Here is a 14,475-nt window from a genome sequence, read left to right as displayed (position 1 = left end):
TTCATTACTTGTTTGTGTGTTCTTGATCTTCCCAAGTTGCATGACTAATTTGATGCTTCTATTAATTATGGAGCTGCCAACCCCATCAAGCAAAATATTTGTTCTTTTGGTGCTGGCACCTCGAACAAGCATAAAAATAGAGGGAAGCAGATATATTGTCGTGTATGCACACACCCTTCTTTCATTAGTTTAGATGAACCATTGATGATCAATTCGGACCAGTGCATGCGATTAAAATTAATTTTACCTAAATAGATGGTGCAGAATAAACTACAACAACTAGATTTGCAACCACGGGATGCTGACGATATCTTCAAAGAACATTGCAACAGCAGCTAGGCTTCACAGCAACATATGGTAAGCCAGTGTGTTTTAGTACATGTTAAATGTAATGCGAGTGGGCTGCTTTCTTGGCTTGTGCCCTCAACGTGTAATCCTACCGAATTACAAATAGTTCAGTTGTCTGCTTTGCTGTATTGCTTGATTCGAATGCTTGTTTGTTGTTACGTTATACCTGAGTTGGCCAATATGTCAGCAGTGCCTGCTGTACTATCGTAAAGAAATGCATGCCTATTTCATTTGAGTCCTTGACTTTTCCTCTCAACTTCATCACAAGACTGTCTTCGTAGTTTATATGAGGCCACACTGTTAAGTGCTTTCTCAGATTATTTCAACTGCTTAGATGCCTTGGCAACTTAAATATAGCGGTTATACACTCCCTTTCAACTTTCATCTTACCATTTTAATTTCTTTTCGGCTGATGCTGCTTCGAACCATTTAAATATAGTTTGCCATGCTCGGGAATAATTCGTCCGTCGTTTACCATGTAAGCTTACTGCTTGGATCATACAATAACTATCTCTTACTTATGTCCAGCGGAAACCTTTCAGGATGCCATTCAAACTAGGACACAATGTACAACCCCAGAATCTATTTGCGAAAGAACTGCGCCATCCATGTTACCAGATGGTAGCAGTTCAGAGGCAACACAGCCAGAGAGCAGTCTGAGCACATATATTATAGTGCTTGAGGCTCTACTAGAGGCAGAAAGAGATGGTGTGGCTGCCATGAATGAGGTAATCTTTATCTTGAGGCTGGAAATTACGGAATTAGCGGCACGCATTATGCAAGCAACCCAAGAATTGGAGGAAGTAAGAATGTTGCATTTGAAGACGGAGGAGGTCCTGCTGTTTCTTCTTTAGATACCAGTTGAAATTGTCATTATATTATTGTACTTCCATGTTGTGTCATGTGTATGAATGGATTATGTTGCAAGACCCCCTATGTTGTCCGGAATTCCATGTTGTCCATGTGTTGCAATGATCCGAATTTTTAGGCGAGGTAATCCTCAGTACTTGTATGATTGACATAAGGTGAACTGTTTTTCGTGTGAGCATATTGTATTGGATGAAATAACTGTTCGAATCAGAGTGTATCCAACCTACTAAATTCAAAGATCACGGTATTTCTAAATCATAATCATATATAAAGGTGGAATAAATCTTTGTTGTGGTTTTGAAGAAATAAATAACAAAACGTATAATTATCTGTGGATATTCGTAATCGAATACAAACTGGATTTGAATTTAGTTTGCCAGGTCCCAGGGCAAACGTGAATGCTAATTCTCCCAAGTTTTGAATGAAGCGGCTAAACACCCACTATAATTTGTGGGCTGCCCGAAGCAAGTGTTTGCGAGATGGAAATTACTGTCTACCCCTGACACTTGACATCCTTATCGACCGGATTTACACTGCTGTCGATAGGGGTAGACTAGTAACTTCAATCAGACGTGACATGGTGGCCTCTGAGCCCATTCAGACACGGTGGGCGCCAAACGTGGGCGGCAAAACACATTTGATTCAAGCTCGTCCGAAAGACATGTGTCTCTTCCTCCATTTCCCCATTCATACACGGTGGGCGGCAAAACAAACTCTCCTCGTCCGAAATCGATGTAGGCTAATATTTTAAATAGGGGCAGATGTGTAACTTCCATCAGACGTGACACAACCGCCCTACCTGTCAGCCCCGTTCATACACCATGGGCGCCAACAGTGGGCGGAAAAACACCCTCTCCTCACCCGAAATAGTTACCGGCAAATATTTGGGAGATGCGAGATTACCGTCCTATCCCCAACCGACGCGATGTCTGAAATTTTAAATGGGGGATAAGTTCGTAACTTTCCCCCATTTCAGAGAAGCGCGTCCCAAAGTTTGAGATCGCCCCCTCCCCTCCATTTCCCCATTCATACACCGTCGGCGGCACGACAACCTCCGCACTGCGGCCAGCCTCCTCCGTCCGCCACCCCATCCTCCACCTTGCCGGAGCCGCTACCCCTACCCCGTCGTCCACTGCAAGAGATGGACGTCTCTCATCCACGGCGCTGGACCAGGATCCTTTCATCGCCTCCTCTCGCTTCATCGGCGCCGTCGTCCACCTTGCCGTTGCCGCTCCTACGACCGCCTCGTCCACGGCAACAGGATATATCCCCCGACCCGGCCGTCTGCCGTCTAAAGTCTTCTTCCCCGCCGCCGACAGCCATCGCACCCGCAGCACCCTCAACGTATCAGCATAGGCCTACACGGCATCGCAAGAGAGGTGGTACTCTTCCATATGTGCTTAAGTTATTGATCTCACCCGGAAAATAGATCGTAATTTGTTTACTGTACTTTTCTTGTCCGTACCAAATCGTAGTGGCTAGTTGAAAGCAAACATTGGTTGCGAAGTAGCTTTGTCCGGTTTGCACCTTCAGATCCGCCATGGCACGGGCACTATACTCGTAAAGCTTATGGTTTCCCCCCTTTATATTCACTACCATGATCGTAGGTGCTTCGTGTCGTGCTAGCACTGCTCCTCAAGACCTCAACCCAAAGCTTACGTGTTCAAATACGAATCTGACATGATGCTCATATCACTAAAACAGAGAATGTTTAATTGCTCACCTAATGTTCCTATATTCGTTTCGAAAAGCATGTGCGCCACCCACTGGTCCAGCTAGTTCCACTTTCCTGATTTTTCTCTTGATGCTTAGGGTTTTCCCCTTTTATCTACTCTACTATGATCTCCGTAGGTGCTTTCTGTCATACTAGCATTACTCCACCCTTCAAGATAAACAACACAACATCCAGAATTCGAAAGCTAAGTTGTTCAAATATGATTGTGATATGATACTGATATTAGTTAACCGACACATTTAATTGGTTAGCTAAAGGTCCCACTTGAGTTTCCAAATGCATGTCGCGACATATAGAGAGACAACATAATTGCATTTCTTTGTCACTTGTTGACCGTACTTTCTTGTCCATACCAAATCTTAGTTGTTATTTCAAAGCAAACATCGGTTGCTAACTACCCTTTGTGCGGTTTGCAGCTTCAGATCTGCCATCCCACTGCCACGGTCAACACTGTACTGATCATGCTTATGTTTTCCCCATTTTATGATGACCACAATCAGCCTACGTGGTTCGTGTCATAATAGCACTGCTCCACCCATCGAGCTAAACAAGCTTAGTTGTACAAATTCATATATGATATTATTGCTGATATTAGTAAAACTGAGAGATGTTTAATTGGTTAGCTAAATGTTCCTACTTTAGTTTCGAAATGCATGTGAGCCACATATGGAGAGACCGGAAAGAATAGTATTTCTCTGTGCGCTCTGGTTCATCATGGGTGGCCAACCGACATTGTATTGAAACACTTGTAATATCTTCAATCTGCTTGCTCTTCTGCTCTTCTTTAAGATGATACTCTTCTCTTGCGGTCGACTGGTCAGGTCGAGTTGTTCTCCCTTAGTATATTTTGAATCTGTCAGGTCAGGTCGACTTGTTCTTCTTTACTATATGTTGAAGCTATCATCTGCGAAGTGTCATCACTTCTGGAGCTCTCATATTTTGAGGAGTAGGCCACATTATATTAATGCACACAACAAATTACAGCATGCATGGCATCTTTTAAAAGAATTGCAGAGATAGCACAAAGGGGTTTACAGGGAGGCAGTATTGGATTAGAATCACTTCTGCATTACAAAGAAAATCTCACTTGTTTTTATGTTTTCATGCATGTCAGATATTGAACATTATCAAAATGAATATGAGAATGGGCGCACGAGAGGAATATTGCGGAACGATCCACTGGCTAACAAACTTGGCATGGTGGAGGATGGCCTATCTTATTCACCCATCAAGGTGCTTGCTCTAACTTTGCAAAGTTGTATTGGTCGCACATATTTTGCATCTGACCTCTTGCATTTCTTCTACTTTGTTACACCATCTGCTTAGTTTAAGCATCATATATGAGTATATGCCATAACTATCCATTTTCTGTACCTATTCCATGTGTCGTCACACTATGTTTTTCCAGTCAAATGTTGTTCTTTCGTGATAGATGTCCAAAAGGAAGAGGGTGAGTGCAGATCCTCAAGGAGTACAAACTAGGTATTTGGAAAAGGTAGTGGTACCTGTTAAATCAGATAGATCAGCAGCCACAGAAAACACAGGCCCAACTGTACCACACTTTACCCCTACTCTAGTGGCCAAACCCCTATTAGATCTGTTGGGAGCCCAGCGTCAGGTACTGTCTATGATATCAATTCAAAATTTGAACTCCTAAATTTCTGCTTGTGCCTTACCTTCTCTCTTGTATGAAAACTAATTTTAGATGAATCTCCTTGCTCAAAGGATCATACGATCTCAAAACAATAATGGGCTCTACATTGCTCTTGTCAGTACCTCTCTCCCTTTTGCCTTGTAACTCTGTACTTAATTAATTGCTATTTGATTATGTATCATCAATCTACACCTTAGCTTCATTATCCTCTGTTTCTTCCAATATTGTTTGATCTATATTTACTCTTTGCAAAATGTAGAATAATGGCAACGCTTATAAAGAATTTTCTTTGGGGAATTTATTGAATTATCCTTCCATCAACATGGAGAAGGGCTTTGTCCAGCCCGTGTTAACATGTAATGTAAGTTCATCCTTCTCAAGCCTTCAAACTTTGTTCTAGTATATATTTGGATAGGCATAATTGCCTCCACTGCTGTTTGCTTTGCTGTTTACATCTGATTGGATGTTTGCAACAACTACCAGTTTCAAATTGTAGTTGTAAAAACATGTTCCTTATGCAGAACAGATCCATTTATTTGCTTATATAATTGTGAAACCTGTTACATGTCTCCTTGTTTCTCTTTCAGAGTCGTATCTCTTACGCCAGGCAGAACTTTAGGGAAGATAGTAAGCCAAACCATCTTGAGGACAGCGAGATGACCCCATGGTCCTGTCTTGATGAAGACAGTGAGTTGAAGCTACTCACCAGCAGGTGTGAGACGCTCTGTGCATTCGCTACCTCAATCAGTTCGACTTCTTCAGTCTCAACTTAAAGCGGAAAGGCTTGCTTTAGCTCAGCTCCGACTTGAAGTCAAAGATGCAATGAAGATGTCAGAGGACTGTCGTGCGTACCATCATGCCTTAAATATAGTGTTGATGCATCTATCGTTAACACAACTAAGGTCTACTCAGCTTCTTCAGCTATTTGGGGGGCCCGACCTGGCCAGGCCTAGTGCCTTCTGAAGTGCTCTCAGTTTTGTATATTCTTTTGTCAGCGCGTTTATTTGCACTGGTGGCGAAGTTTGATGCCCAGTGGATGTAATATGTGTGATAGCCGTGATAGCCTAGCGTAAGTTGCTTGCTTATTTATTTCCTTGTTGTCTTGTTTATTTGTTTGCTTGTAGTCATTGCAGTTCTTTTTCCGCGGTTTGCTAGTGGCTGCAATAACCTATTTTTTAAAACTAGGCCACAACAACCATGGGCTAATATTTACTGTAGTGACATTAGGCCTCCTACGGGCCGTAGAAACAGTGGGCCTTCTACGGGCCATAGAAACAATGAGCCTTCTACGAGCCGTATCATCAATGGGCCTTATACGGCAGTATGATCGATTGGCCAAACATGGGCCAATAACAGGCCACATTATGGCCGTAAACGGGCTAGAGTTGGAATTGTTCGTTCATGGGCTGACCATAACGGGCCATCGTTAATAGGCCGTATTTCATGACGCTATCAAAACGGTCCAACATGTTAACGGACCACAAACGGGCCGACTGTAACCACGGGCTGAATTTGGCCCATAAGCAGAAAATGACAGTACCGGGCCGTAAGTAAACGAATGCTGGAAATGAGCCCAAGAATAAATGGGCTCTGAGAAGGCCGAAAGAAAACATGGGCTGGAAACGGCCGAACGGAATAACGGGCCGTTAATGGGGTATAAAGTGATACACTGTTCATTACGGGCCAGTTTCACCACAGGCTGTTAATGGGTGTAAAGTAATACACTGTTCATTACGGGCCAGTTTCACCACGGGCCGTTAATAGGCCAAGAGTTACATAGGGCCTCATATGGGCCGAAAGACGTCATGGTCCATACATGGGCCAGAAGTGAAAACGGGCTAGAATCATATTGGGTGGCCCAGATGACGCTACTGGGCCTAATTCGGATAGGGCGTAACGGGCCTTGGGTTAGCGGGCTGTAAATGGGCTATATGCAAACATGCCGTTAACAGGCTTTACATGGGCCGACCCTCCACCTTTTGACCAAGTCAAAACGGTTCGGCCTTTTCACAGGAATGTGCCTCTATTGGGCCGTGCCACGTGTCGATGTATCATAGGCGCCTTCTGTCCAATGAGTGGATGACATCTGTCCCAACGGTGAGCCGACATGTGTTTCCTCCAGCCAATGATGATTTTACACATGGAAAATCCCCATTGGTCGGGGCTATTAACGGGTTATCGGATACAAAACCCGACCCGATAGCTTAACGGCGTTCCGTTACGGTGGATGCCATGTGTCGGTCACCCTTTACGAAAGAACTTCTGTGACGCGCGATTTATCGTCATGGAAGTGGACACTTGGTAATGTCATGGAACACTTCTACGACAACACAGGTATGACTATCTTGATTCTGTCATAAATTTGTCATGGATGTACATGCATGACAAAAAACGCGACCTACTGTGACAAACACGTATCATCACGGAAGTGTATTTTTTTTATAGTGTATCGAACTATATGTCGGCCTCTTTAGTTCGTCATTTCCTGATATCAACTAATTAGTAACTCCTTTATTCATTTTCTTTGCCGGCGAGAAGGGCTTGGAAAAATTTCAGGAAAGAGGTTCCACGCGAATGGAAAAAGGGTTGTATTTGTATCGACCCCAAGGTATCATTAATTAAGTAGTACTAGCTAGCTACCATCTCTTTAATTATAGTTTCAATACCATTAAATATCATGCTTGATTAATTCTTATCTAATTGAATTTTATTCTCGTAAAGTGCATGAAGTAGTTGTCGGGAAATGATCTATGTGCATACTATGTTTGCGAGAACATTCACATGATGGCGTCTGAAAGGAGCAGAGATGATAGACATCAATGGGTACGTTTGCCAGAGCACTATTCACAATTTTTACATCATTATCGATATCTAATATATATATATACACACATAACTAAAACATGCATATTTGATCTCCTTCTTTAAAGTTCAAGGACGTTCGGGAGAAGCTCCTACCAACGGCTCCCGTACGAGCAATTCAAGAAGAAATAGCGGGATTTTTGCTCGACCAGATCATAGATCCCATAGGAGAATTCCATTACCCGCTACCACCGCAGTAATGCCCCCATGCAGGAGAAAATGCATATACCAAACTGTATATATATACATGTGTATGTGTGAATGGTGGTGCGAGACATTCGATGATATATATATGTATATATGATCGGTTCTATGAGAAATTCTATTTATATATATGCATAACGTGTACAATATGTAGTATCGTAAAATACCAGCAAATGAAAAAGAATTAAATGGAAAACACAAAATTAAAGGAAAAAGAAATCATAAACCCAAAACCCCTAAACCTTTAGTACCGGTTGGTGTTACCAACCGTACTAAAGGTCTCCCAGCCCCTGACGCGGGCTCCTGCCACGTGGTGACCCTTTAGTGGTGGTTCATGCTGAACCAGGACTAAAGGGGGGACCTTTAGTCCCCACCCTTTGGTGCCAGTTGCAGAACCGGCACTAAAGGTCCTTACGAACCGGTGCTATAACCCGGTTCTGCACTAGTGTGAAGTTCTTTGTGTTGGATTGAATATTATAAATATGAATTTGCTTTGGTGTTATTTTAGTACGAACTCTAGGATAGATCGAACGGAAAGAATAGCTTTGTGTTATTTTAGTACGACTCTTGAATAGATCAAACGGAAAGAATAGCTTTGAGGTGGTTTCGTACCCTACAAACAATTCCATCTTATATTCTCCGCTAGATAGGAACTTTGGAGTGATTCTTCATTGCACTTTGAGGGATGGTTATATGATCCAACTATATTAGCATTGTTGAGAGATTGCACTAGTGAAAGTACGCACCCTAGGCCTTATTTTCCATTATTGTAATACCGTTTGTGCTCCGTTTTACTATCTACTACCTTGCTGTTTTTTATTGTTCAAACTACAAAAACTCATATCTACTATCCATACTACACTTTTATCATCATCTCTTCACCGAACTAGTGCACCTATACAATTTTCCATTGTATTGGGTGTGTTGGGGACATAAGAGACTTCTTGTATTTGATTGCAGGGTTGCTTGAGAGAGACTATCTTCATCCTACGTCTCCAACGGATGGATAAACCTTAAGTCATCCACTTGAGGAAAATTGCTACTGTCCTACAAAACTCTACGCTTGGAGGCCCAACACGTGTCTACAAGAATAAAGTTGCGTAGTAGATATCAATGACTCACATATCATATCGTCATGTCTCAAAACCATTACTAAGAATCAAGTTTATTTTGTTCAATGATCTTCATGAAAGTTTTTATTATATCCTCCTTGGATATCTATCACTTTGGGACTATTTTCGTATGTTGCTTTTGATAAGCTCAAACAAATATAAGTGAAGAAGATGATCATAATTTTTTTTTCTTTCTCTAAAAATAATCTAAGTGAAGCAAGAGAGAATTTCTAAAAATTTATGAACTCCCAAATAAATCTAAGTGAAGCATGAGAGTATTTCTTCAAAAAATAACAAAGCACACCGTGCTAAAAAGGATATAAGTGAAGCACTAGAGCAAATCGATGGCTCTAAAAATTTAAGTGAAGCATAGGAGCAAGCATAGCATAATTTTCAGCAAGGATTCAAAACATAAAACACAAAGCAAAACAAGTGAAGACTTCTATCTATCTATATATCTATCTGTCTATCTATCTATCTATACCTACCTATACTAATTACAGATTCCCTAAATATTTCCACGTTAATTAGAAATTAAGAGCCGTTCATCTTTTGTGGGACCGAATTATTACGGTGGAGATTTAATGATTGAAGGAGCTCCCACGTTTTTTTTCAACATAAAAGGAGCTCCACATTTTTCCTAGAAAAAAAACTAATTGACATTCCAATCTGGTCATTAGCAATCTGTAGCCCTTGGATGAATTAAATCATCTCTATCCTAAAAAAAAGAACTCATATAGTCGTCACGTGCACGCATAGGTCTCTTTGGCCGAACTATTTTCCAAAGCCACTGAAAGAAAAAAAATCTTAAGCCTTGCCTCTTCTTTCCTACGTGGAGGTCATCGTCCTCCTCTAGCGATCTCTAGCGTCGTTGCTCCGCCGTCTCCTCTGTTCTCCTTCTATGTCATCCACGACTCAAAATTCCACTCTGCAATCAACATCTTGATGAAATTTCTCCCATTACCCTCCTCTGTTATGTTTCCTATCCAATCTCTGAATCCCCTTGGTTTTAACTAACGTCATGTATTTTCAGAACAATTAGTAAAACAATTGTCAGCCGGAAGATGGTTGATGCACCGGAACAGATTGTGTACGGCCGGAAGGTTGAAGCTGATTGAGTGGTTGTGTTATCGTCGGAGAGGCTGCGGGGTGGATGGACTACCCTCGTGCATCCACTATGGAGGTAGGTAATCCTTATCCTAAATTTTCCTTCTCTAAAATAAATCAGTTTTTCGATCTATAATTACAATCATACTCCTCACTAGATTATGATCCAAAGGAAGGGACTAGGGAAGGAGGTCTGATCTGCATCTCATCAGGGAGCACACGACAAAATCCTTTTAGTTGGGCCGCGTTCCTTCCGTCAGAACAGCTCACCCTGATGGTTACGTGCAGGCTTTAACGGTTTTTTCGTTTTACCTCAGTTAATTAATATTTATTGTTTGAGTGTTATCCAATGAAATTAGTTAATGTTTCTCATGGAGAGGATTTGGATGTTGTCTACTCCTTAATCAGAATTTAGAACTGTTCCAGTCCAATAATTTGGAATGCATGATGTACTTGACCTAAACAAAACTGAAACTACATTGTTTTGATTTTATATTCGATTTTATACAGCAATATAAGGCTACAGATTAGTGATGCTAATATATAATAAAAACATATATTTTTCCGGTGACAGTTAACCTCTTCGTTTCTAACATCTAATCGTTGTTTATCTCTTCACTGTCAGCATATAACATAATTTGTCTTCTATTTATTTACTGTTTGCAATATTTTGTTACTGTTTGTAATTTCAGTTGACACAGAAAGCACTCTTTCGGCTAATTCCATAAACACGTGCTACTGAAAGTGACATTATTTTAGCTACATTGTTCACTTTGAATTGCATGAACTGGACTTCGTAGATGTCCACCATGCCCTCTTCTAAGTTTGCAGGGTACTCTGCACTAAATCATGATTAGTAGCTATGATATATAGTGCACCACACGAGCCTTGAAAATGACACATGACCTCGACAGCACGACTATTAGTGTTTATATGACATGGTTTCTCTATTATTTTGCATGGTTTTTTCTCTTCGGATATTCTTATTTTGACAGTAATTGATAGAAGCTCAGCCACTGTATTATCGACTAGGGGGAGAAAGTATCTACAAGTGCAGAAGCACGAGTTAAAAATAGAAACGTCAATCCCTAAACAAGAAAGTTGGGTGAACAAGGGATAAAACTCTACGTCTATCCAAGGGACTGATTGCACAATTGGAGAATTTTCCCAATTCCAGATACTCTGCACCAAGAAAGGCATGGATTTTTTCTAATGAGAAGTAATCTGGGGTGGGTCAAGGGCTTGATTCGATATCCTTCTAATGAGTTCATTCCAGATACGCTTCACCAAGATGGCATTGGATTCTTCAGATTTGGCATCCAGGGCACCAGACCTGGGTATTTAAGGCAGCTAAAGTGCCACATCCCTTGAGAAAGGGCAAAGGCGCACTGCTGATTCGAGAGCTTGGACAAGCATTGCACATCAATCCTCATGGGGCCTGCTGGAATTGAATATTTTTACGTGTAGTTCATTTTCTGTTTCAAATAATTCTTGAATTGCATCCTGCTCATTGCATATACTTTTACCTACAACTGGTCTGCTATAGTACAGTGGAAAATTTTAGATGCAGACTAGGGAAACAAGTTGCTGATGGAGGAAATTAGTCATTTTGGCATTACCTGCTTTTCTGTGATCTTTCGGGTTTTAGGTTTGTCCTCTAGGCTATCTGGAAACTTTGATCCTTTCACAATATTTTGTTGCATATTAATAATCTGCAATATGAATCCACATGGGCGGTTGCTATCCTTGCCCTGAAAACACAATATGTCTTTTGCATATCTTATAAGGTTTCAAGAAATAGGAATATCATGCTCTAAATATTTTTGGCAAGATGCATCTATACACAATAACTGGGTAGTCTATGTATTTATCGATAGATCTGCAATAAATTTAGTTGGACGGTTCTATATTTACCTATGTAGAAGTACTGTATAGAAATGTACGCTTTTTTAGTATTCATCAACTGAAACTAAATTAGTGAATGCATTTTCCGGGACTAATTTCCTCTTTACCGACATGTGGGCGGAACAAAGGTTCACTGGCAACACATGTCGGCGGCCACTTTCCTCACAAGGCAGTGACTTCTCTCTGGTCCACTGATGCTCCCTCGATGTAGGTGGAATACCTACGCCTCACCGTTTCTGTATCTGGTAGATTCCCAGGATGCTCCCTCGATGTAGAGTCCTCTTGCTACCATCCTAAGACAAGATGCAAGCACCATCGTTCTGTATGCATGGAAGATTTGAATCTCCTTTGTCTGAACTTCCTAATAGCCGCATGTTGACTGAAAGCACTCTAATTTTAGCTGAAACTATGTACGGCAGGTGCAGCTTTGACATGTTTTGACGGAATTACCAACCAAGATACATCAAGCAGCAGCGTAGTGTTTGGACTTTAATGAGGTCAGTTACGCCCATTAGAAACTACGATGGTAGAGAGATCAACCCGCGTTGGGGCACTCTGTCCATCCACAAATAATTTTTCTCTCCTGAGGTCCAATACTTTCCTCTACCAAAGTGAATCCAACTTATTTCTTGCTGTTTGGCAATGCAGTCTTAAGTGTCTGATGAATTATTAACTTGCAAAGACCTGATTTACTGAAGCTCATAATGGTAAAGCATAATAGGAAGGATTGTCATATACTTCCATGGAACCTTGCATGTAATCCGTGTAAGTATATACACAGTCTGTACATTTTGTTGATAATGCCGAACCAAGTCTCTCATGTATTTTATAAAACTGCATTTTTAGCCACTATTGCATTGATCTTCTTTAATAATTCGGATCACTGAGTATTGTAGAAGGTACAGTTTGCAGTAAAAATGCATTACAGTTTACAACTGGATGTCGAAGAAATAACACAACAAATTAGAAGTTATATGCAGTTCTTCTTCTTTTCTTCTACCTTTACCTCACAGATTCTAATGATAATTGTTTTACCGTGAGTTTTTCTGGTGTAGGCGTTCCACCTACAATAGTTAATAAGATCTTAGTCATTTATGACAATTTGCTTCTGAAGATTTTTCCTAATTATCCGATTTACACATGAGATTATCCTTTTTTATGTCTATGTACCATGGTTTTAAATTGAGGGCTATGTCTCTTAGCGACGTACCTCTTCTAAACGCTATAGCGCGCTATTTAAAAACATGATATTTACTGAAAGGCTTCTGCCTTTTTCTTAATTCAGATATGTATCATTTTAATAGTTTCTTTGGTAGGATCTGCAAGTGCTTTATATAAGTCATGGATGAGCCCAAGCTGAGCATAATCATTAAGTGTACAGAGCCTTTTATGGTTGTCTATTTTATAAATAATGAGTGCAATAACACTGGCAATCGTTAGATTTTGTCCTGTAAATCACTTAAAATAGAAGTGTGCCTATTTCTATCACATATTGAACTGAGGGGGTGTCAGTACCAACTATCAAATGCAGCTTATATATAAGCTTTTCCCAAAATTTAAAATACTACCAAGGTGACACTGCTACTTTATTGACATTTACTTTATATTCCTTACGTAGAACACATCCCATGCCTTGCAGGATCGGCTTCCACATATACTTCGGCCTACTATACTTTATTGTGGGGAACAAACAAATTGGAAAAGCACATGGCAAGCACCGTTATTTTTATTTGTTATAGTCATTATAACAAGACATTAATTCAAAGCTCCTGAGATATACTATTGTCGGTGGGATCAAACATGTCCTGTGTTACATGCCATATAATACAACTTCACACCACACGCTCTGCATCTTCAACAACTATGTACTCTTTCTGTTAATTCGTGGAATGGAATTATACTCTGTTAGAAATAATATATTCTTTAAATATGATAGTGGAGCAACAAAACCCCACTACCATTTGTTTAAATGCAGTTTCATAGGTTCACAACTATAATTATAGCTAACTAGCACAAGAGAGGCCCGCAACAAAAATATATATGACGAGAACTATGCATGCATTATTTTGGTTAAGAAACTAGAATTAAATATATATGACGAGAACTATACATGCATTATTTTTGTTTTAAAAAACATAGAAAATCATCCTATTATGTGATTATAATAAAATGCATTAAATCCAACTAAAACGATTCATGAAATCATAGAATACATTGTTAGTTAAGGTATATAAGTTTTTGTCTGAGTTGATTAACAGAGAAGTTGTTGTAGCATTAAAATACTAACACCGACAGAAAATGCCAAAAAATATTGATTGCTCACACATCAAAGTGAGTAATACTAATTATTACAATTAATTTTTTATTCTTGAATGAACTAGCCCGTGCGGATGCGCGGGTTGACGACTAGTATATCTAATAACCCACAAGTATAGGGGATCGCAACAGTTTTCGAGGGTAGAGTATTCAACCCAAATTTATTGATTCGACACAAGGGGAGCCAAAGAATATTCTCAAGTATTAGCAGTTGAGTTGTCAATTCGACCACACCTGGATAACTTAGTATATGTAGTAAGGTATTTAGTAGCAAAGTAGTATGATAGTAATGGTAACAGTGGCAAAAGTAAAGATAGCAGCTTTGTAGTAATTGTAACAGTAGCAACCGAAAAGTAAATAAG

The 14,475-nt window shown here is 40.2% G+C and overlaps 1 long non-coding RNA gene across 1 annotated transcript; it reads left to right on the top strand.

Moving 5' to 3' along the window:
* Window positions 1–9,631: 9,631 nt before the first annotated feature.
* On the top strand, window positions 9,632–10,264 carry LOC123099619 (uncharacterized). The gene is made up of 2 exons (XR_006448201.1): window positions 9,632–9,968; window positions 10,051–10,264. It is a non-coding gene; the product is annotated as an uncharacterized lncRNA (long non-coding RNA).
* The last annotated feature ends 4,211 nt before the right edge of the window (window positions 10,265–14,475 follow it).

Source organism: Triticum aestivum, chromosome 1B, assembly GCF_018294505.1.
Source record: "Triticum aestivum cultivar Chinese Spring chromosome 1B, IWGSC CS RefSeq v2.1, whole genome shotgun sequence".
Taxonomy (NCBI): domain Eukaryota; kingdom Viridiplantae; phylum Streptophyta; class Magnoliopsida; order Poales; family Poaceae; genus Triticum; species Triticum aestivum.
This window is presented reverse-complemented; position numbering and strand designations above follow the sequence as displayed.